The sequence below is a fragment of the Malus sylvestris genome, chromosome 14 (genome assembly GCF_916048215.2).
Source record: "Malus sylvestris chromosome 14, drMalSylv7.2, whole genome shotgun sequence".
Taxonomy (NCBI): Eukaryota; Viridiplantae; Streptophyta; class Magnoliopsida; order Rosales; family Rosaceae; genus Malus; species Malus sylvestris.
Genome location: NC_062273.1, coordinates 13,417,807 through 13,425,494, shown reverse-complemented (window position 1 = coordinate 13,425,494; position 7,688 = coordinate 13,417,807). Strand labels below are relative to the sequence as shown.

The window sequence follows — 7,688 nt, the reverse complement described above, 5'->3', positions numbered from 1 at the left end:
GGCCCCAAGCAGCGATCGGGAGCTTGGTACGTATGACCAATGATCGAGCAATCATTTGTAAACGCTTAATGAAAGCCTCTGCCAGGCCATTCTGGGTGTGAACATGGGGTACATGATGTTCAACTTTAACCCCAACCGACATGCAATAGTCATCAAAAGTTTTAGATGTGAATTCTCCAGTATTATCCAATCGAATAGATTTGATCGGATAATCAGGGTGGTGAGCCCTGAGCTTGATAACCTGAGCCAACAGTTTGGAGAATGCAGCGTTCCTTGTGGACAACAAGCACACGTGTGACCAACGTGTAGAAGCGTCAACCAAAACCATAAAATATCTAAATGGTCCGCAGGGAGGTTGAATCGGTCCACAAATATCCCCCTGGATCCATTGTAGAAAAATGGGAGGATTCGAACGAATCTTGTCATAAGAAGGCTTAGTAATAAGCTTTCCCATAGAACATGTTTGACATGCGATTTCATGGATCGAACCCAAGCTTCGGGTTAGTGGATGCCCGTGTGAAGTTTTGAGGATACGGCGCATCGCTATTCGTCCAGGATGTCCCAAACGATCATGCCAAAGTTTAATTTCGTGCGCGGTCCCTGTGGTAGGGCCGGCCACATAGTGGCATTCGATGGGGCGTATGGTCGTAGTATACAGACCATTCGGGTTACGCTCCATCTTCTCTAGAATACGCTTCTGGCCATATTCGTAGGAAGTTACGCATAGAAATTCAACTCCGTTTTCTACGTGGGTTTCAGCGTGGTAATTGTTATCTCTAATGTCCTTGAAACTTAGTAACGTTCTTCCGAAACGTGGAGAATAGAGTGCCTCAGCAATGGTCAAGATTGTACCATTGGACAACATTATACGTGCCTTACCGTATCCTTCTATCAGGTTGGATGGGCCTGAGAGGGTTGTCAGAGGTGCATTCTTAGGTACGAAGTTAGTGAAATAGATGCGTTCACGCAAAACAGTATGTGTGGTTGCATTATCTGCCAGACAACTAACTTTCCCACTAGTCATACCTAGAATGAAAAATTAATTTGAATTGGTCACATGCATAAAAGTTTATAAAAACAAGTATCAATTCAAAATAATTTCATTTATTCAAGGATTAAAACTGAATATCCAAAATAAATCGCCAACTAATAATCCAAAACATGAAGGAAAATTGTTCAAAATCAACCAAAAAACAAGGTGGGGTGCGGCCACTATGTGGAATTCGACCCCAATTGTCTTATTTCAACTAAAAAAAAGTCTATGTCTAAGATTCTAATCTTCCATAGGAGTGGTATCCTCCTGAAAGTCAGAAACCTCCATCTTTGTAGTCTCCGGTTCGTCCACTTGCATGAAGTTTGATTCAAACTTCTTACGACGAGAATGATATTCATCTACAACCTTCTTGGGAGCACGGCAAATACGGGACCAATGGTCCTTTGAACCACAACGATAGCACATATCGTCATTCATTGTGGCAAGTGTTTTGCCCTTATTCTTGAAGTTCGGAGCCTTATGAGCGAGGTTTGGGCGCTTCTGGGCTTTGTTTCCTCCCTTGGATGAGCCTTGACTCTGTTAACCTTGGTGGGATGGCTTCTGGCCGCCCTTACCACGCCTATTTTGGCGTTTTGGGTGCTGATTAGTGCTATAATGTGCTTCAGGCACATCAGTAGCCCCAGTAGGTCGAGCTTGATGATTCTTCATCAACAGCTGGTTCCGGTTTCAGCAAGAAGTAAAATAGAGATCAAATCCGAGAACTTAGTGAACTTCTGAGCTCTATATTGTTGTTGCAGGACAATATTAGAAGCAGAGAAGGTTGAGTAGGTCTTCTCCAGGAGATCCTCTTCAGTCAAAGTTTCATTGCAAAACTTGAGAAGTGATCGGATTCGACAAACTTCATAATTATATTCATTCACAGACTTAAAGTCTTGGAAGCGCAAGTGTTGCCAGTTGTGTCTTGCTTTAGGCAAGAATATGTCCTTTTGGTGATCGAAACGATCAGCCAAAGCGACCCATAATGCACGTGGATCCTCCTCAGCAAGGTACTCAGTTTGCAGAGCGTCATGAATATGTCTTCGGATGAAGATCATAGTAGTGGCTTTTTCAGCTTCGCCAACAGGTTCAGTTGTTGCTTCTTCAATAGCAGGACGCAAGTTCTTGACAGTGAGATGGAGCTTCACATCTTGAACCCACTTGATGTAGTTTCTTCCAGAGACCTCCAAAGCGGTGAAGTCGAGTTTGTTCAAATTCGACATGTTCCTATCACAAATAGATGGACAAGATGTGTTTAGTGTAATGGAGAAAAATCAATCCATTCACATAGGAGTAGAACATACAGGTTCTAATAGACATGTATTTGTTTAATTTTGCATGAAAAACTTCGGGTTTTCATGGGTGATATGTTTAAGAGAAAACTTCAGGTTTTCAAACAAGGCATGTTTATAAGAAACTTCGGGTTTCAAAGTAATTATGAACTTCAAGTTCATATATTCCTGCAGGCAAACACAAATATATATGCAAACAAATATGCAACAAATATATGCAAAAATATTGTATAATGATAATTGAATTAATTTATTTGGTCTTCGGGGCCAAATCAAAGTGTGGGTGAAAATATAAAAACCCATATTATTTAAAAATATTAAATAATAAAATCTCGGGGCCTAAAAATATAGGCAAAGCCCACAGGTGGCGCATGGAGCTCACGGGGAGACATGGGCAAGGGGAATGGGCTGCTGTGTGCAGCCCTAAAAAAAATTTCTCTTTTTTTTTTCTCACGGGTCGCTTCAGGCGAGCCAAATTTTTTTATTTTTTTTTTCTTTTCCCGCACGGGCTGGGCCGTGACATCTCAGAGCAGCAGCAAGCCCAAAGGGCGCTGATGCAGGCAGAGGGACAGGAGCCCACTAGGGCTCGGGTTTTTGGGATCAAACACCCCAGCGAGTGCTGGGTGTGTGTCGCCGGAGAAGAACACCGAACCTGGCGCTTCTGGCGTTGGTCGGGGTGTTGTTTAAAACTCGATTTGAGTCATGGTGACCATGGGGGTGAACGGAGATTTGAAAAAATCTCGATATTCATTGTAAAACCCTAGAAATTCGATTGTAATTTAAAAAAAAAATCGAATTTTCAGACAAAAATTCATCGGGGACGACTGCAGGTCGTCGGGGGTAACTGGGCATGGCTGCAGGCCATGTTGGTTGATGATTTCATGGGTGGCGACGCCTTCTGGGCGTCAGGTCTGGGTGTTGGGCCTGGAGTCGTGGCTCCAGGATTGGTTCTCGGCTCGGGAAAGCATGGGGGATGAGTTGGGCCATCGCAGGCTGCGGGCCTGGTGGCTTGTGGCTTGCATGGTGCAAGTGCACGGGTTCGAACAGAACCCTAATTCCCCAATCGCAAAAAAAAAAAAAAAAAAATTATTTTATTTTTAATTCAATTATATTATATGCATGTATAATTCTAATGAATCACATATTTACGTTGATGCATATGCAAATAATAGTTTAAATGCATGTACATATGTAAGATTCAATTCATGGCAAATATCAAATTCACATAATTGTAGCAATTTTGGTTATGAAGCATACACAATTTATGTAGAATCTAAAATACGTTAAACGTAAAGTTGGGTCATGCATCATGGTGAATGTTCATGCTATCAGGGCTTGCAAAATATCGAGTTAAAAGCCGTTGTTTGGAAAGAACCTGATTGCGTGATGATATGGATAAACTGGTTTGATGCAGAAAAAAATCTCCAACGTCAGATTCCTAAAAGCAGCGATAAGAGCGTGCTGATAACGTGTTGTGGTCTATTTTTATCTAACAAAATAGAGAGGGTCGGCGGCAGTGGGAGAGAGAAGAGAGATGTGTGTTTGTAGAATTGTAGGGGAATGTGTGTGTTGTTATCCCTCCTACATTATGCCTTTATTAATAGTAGTAAAGGGAGAGAAGATATTCCTTCTCCTCCAAGTAATACAAGTTGTAATAGGAAAGGATAACTAGAATCAAATCTAATCTAGGATTTACACAATCATACTTATTCTAGGAATGTTTACAACAGCATAAAAGATTTAAAACTATAATTGAATAATGATATTAGTGTTGTGATATAAATTTTAACACGTGTGATTATGTAAATCATTAGTGGATTCTATATAATATACTAGAAGATCTTATCCTTTTATGATTGTAATACATACAAGGCAAGAAATCCTATGTAGTTTACTATAAATAAAGCCATAAGCAATGAGAAATACACATCCCAGAATGTCCACAACTCTCTCTTCTCTCTTCTTAGCGCACTCTCTTTCTTGTCAGTAAAATAGGCGACAACACATTATCAAGCACGCTTCTGAAGCTGTGATGAGGATCTGAAGGATATGCTTCTACAAATCAGTTCACAACATTCATCATTGCAATCCAGGTTTTTCTAAAACACAATCTAAATTGTCCATATTTTTTCAGCCTAATTGCCTGAATCAATCACCATTGAGCATCAACCCTAATTTTCAATTACAAAATTATATATTCTAATCACATTCTTGTTCGTAATTACATTATACTATTGCTATTATAATTATGGTGAATTGTATATTTGTGAATAAGAAAAGAAAAAAAAAAAAAACTATTCGCACGCTGCGCTTAGGTCATGGCCTGAAGTCATGAGCCAAGCTGAGCTGTCGAGCAGGGCCACAAACCTAGAATCCACAATATAAATAACGACGATGTTTTGACGTCGTCCCTAACCTCTCGATCACCACAGCCTCACCGATTTCTAGGGATTCTGCAACTCCCTTTGATGACCTACTGTTGTCCCTAACCTTTGAGGATAACGTTTTAATTATAGAAACACAAGATTCTAGACAAATCTTATATGGATTCAAGCTTTGAAAACCATCAACTCATAGTCGAGACAACCAGTCAAAGATTATATGTGAGTTTCGTTGAATCCCTTTAGTTTCTGGGCTTCTACCTCATGATTCATGCTCGCCACTGTCTTTTATGACGTTGCTAGTCATTGAGCACCACCTCATGCAGTGGTCATTCATGGTTTCTATACGAAACCCACACCCAGGGAAGCTGGGCTTGGATTTCACGCCCCCAAAGCCTTGGGACTCCCCTGCGCTCGGCCCACACCCAACTCATAACCCACTATTGGGCTTGCCACGGACAGTGTTGAACAACAAAATAACTGAAGATGAATGGAAGTAAAGCTGCACATCAAAACCAAAGAGATAGAAAAAAAAACCCCACCGTTTTGTACGAAGACATCAGGCAAGCTTCCAAAGCAAAGAGTCACCACCAAAAGACACCTGCAACAAATCAAGAATAAAAAATGAAGTTGTGGAATATTCATTCAAATCCAAACAAAACGGAAAAATGTGAATGAAGCCTTACTGACATTTCTGTTTTTCTCTTCAAAGAAAATAACAAACAGTAAAGAAATGGTGCGGGAGAAGCTTGTGCGGAAGAATTGATCAAAAGAAATTCAAAACAGATTAGGAAGAATGTTATTTATCTAAAACTACCAAAATGGGGGAATTTGAATTCCCTTCTCGCCTAGCATGAGATAAACCCCTTAATAAAAAAAAGAGTTTTGTAGCAAACAAACTTCTCAAAAGAAAATAGGAATGTTGCCGCCCAGGTGAAGTCCTGCTTAGACCTGGAAATCCAAGTCTACAAGGAGAAGAAACGGAAACCAAAAAAAAAAATGAAAAAAAAAAAATATATTTCTTCCTACAGAAGGGGGAAAGTAACGTGGAACAAGAGCTTCCTATTTTTTCTGCATGATGTGGAAGATTGCACAATTAGTTGGGGCTCCAGATTTGCTGTATGGCTCTAAAACTGACGACGGCAACGGCACCAATGTGATCAAGCCCCTGGAGTCGCAGAGCCTATAAGGCAGCCGCGGTATCCCATTTGTAGAGAGCCTAGAGACAAAAAATTGCTATTATGTCAATTCGCCGTCTTCGATCCACGAGCCCAGTGATGCAGCATGCTACATTTCTCACCGACGGCAAAAAAAAGGTGGTCATCTACGATGCATGGACACGGGGAAAACTCAACGTATCCCGTATCTGACACGCAGGGATACGGATACGTACAAAATACGTGTGGATACGCGCCCGATACGTATCGGAACGAAGGGATACGTTCCTTATTACCAAGATACGCGTATCATATTGTCGAGATACGCGTATCATATTTTTCGGATACGTTTCAAGCAAAATCAGAGGATAATCAGAAAAAAAATCCAATAGATCCGCACAGAATCGTGATTGATTCGAATTAGATAACTGAAACGATTGTTTAACTAAAAACCAAAACGATTTCGAACCTCAGAAATCAGACTCATCTGCAATTGCTCCGTCCGTCCGTCGTCTCTATCGTCTCCGTCTGCAACTGCTCCATTGTCTCCATCGTCTCCGTCTGCAACTCCTGGTGAGAGCCTTCGACTTTGTTTTCACTTTGTTAATTTTGAAGCTCAATCTGATTGCAGAACCCCTCTGAAATTGAAAGAAACATGCTGCTCTGTTTTTATTCGAAGCTAAAAGCCCCATTTCTGCTTTAAGCCATTGACTAATTCAATGTATCTGTTATGCAAAATTGAAAAAGCCAAAACCCACTTTTGCTTTCTGTATAATATATTATTTTGATCTTCGAAGATCAATCAATGGGGTCAGATGGTGTGCAATCAGTAATCACTTATCTGTTATACAAAATAATATTATATACAAAATACTCGTGCCCACTTTTGCTTTCTGTATATAATATTATTTTGTATTTTGTATATTATAAATAATATACTATTGTGCTTTCATGATATTTAGATTATAATATTTTATGGATTTCATGATGTATTTTTTAATCTCTTAAGTTAATATAAATTTCTCATGTAATAGTCTCTGTCTATACAGTGGATTGACACTTATTGTTTATATATTTGATTCTTACAATTTACATGTTGATAATTTAGGAAAATGAATCATCCTGATAATCATGCGAATGCTAATGTCAACCTAGTTGAGAATGTTGAAAATGATCATGGTACACTATGGAAGTATGTCAAAAAGCTCGAAAGAGTGGAAAATGGAAGAGGAGGTAGTGTGTTTCAATGCAACTATTGTCAAAAGATTTTCAGAGGATCCTACTCTAGGGTCAAGTTTCATTTGTTAAAAGTGTCTGGAAATGGGATCGTCTCTTGCAATAAGGTTACTGATGAAGCTCTTGCAGAAATGAAAAAGCTAGCTCGAGAATGAGGGACTCTTTCTTTTTATTTTTTAAGTCGTTTTGATGTTCTTTTTAGTTTTTCAAGTTTGAAGACTAATTTGTTTAGTGGATTATCTTTTAAATGTTTGAAGTTTATCGAAATAAATTTGAACTTGAATAGTATATCTGAATGCTTATTTTATAATATTTAGATATATTTATTTATTTATATTATTTTTAATTGCCGTATCCTTGCCGTATCGTGTCTTCATTTTTAGAAATTTGACGTATACCCGTGTCGTGTCGTATCGTATCTCCGTATCCGTGTCCGTGTCCATGCATCATAGGTGGTCATAGACGAAGTCCTCCACCGTGAGAACAACAACCGCAGTGGCTGCCACATGTGGAGTCAAAATGGTTGTTGCTGCTCCATTTTAGGAGCTTATTGAGAAACTTCGAAGCAAGAGTAGAGGAGTACTACTCGAAG

The 7,688-nt window shown here is 39.6% G+C and overlaps 1 long non-coding RNA gene across 1 annotated transcript; it reads left to right on the top strand.

The window, feature by feature from the left end:
- The first annotated feature begins 6,016 nt into the window (after positions 1-6,016).
- Positions 6,017-7,384, top strand: LOC126598686 (uncharacterized). Its single transcript, XR_007614926.1, has 2 exons — positions 6,017-6,433; positions 6,969-7,384. It is a non-coding gene; the product is annotated as an uncharacterized LOC126598686 (long non-coding RNA).
- The last annotated feature ends 304 nt before the right edge of the window (positions 7,385-7,688 follow it).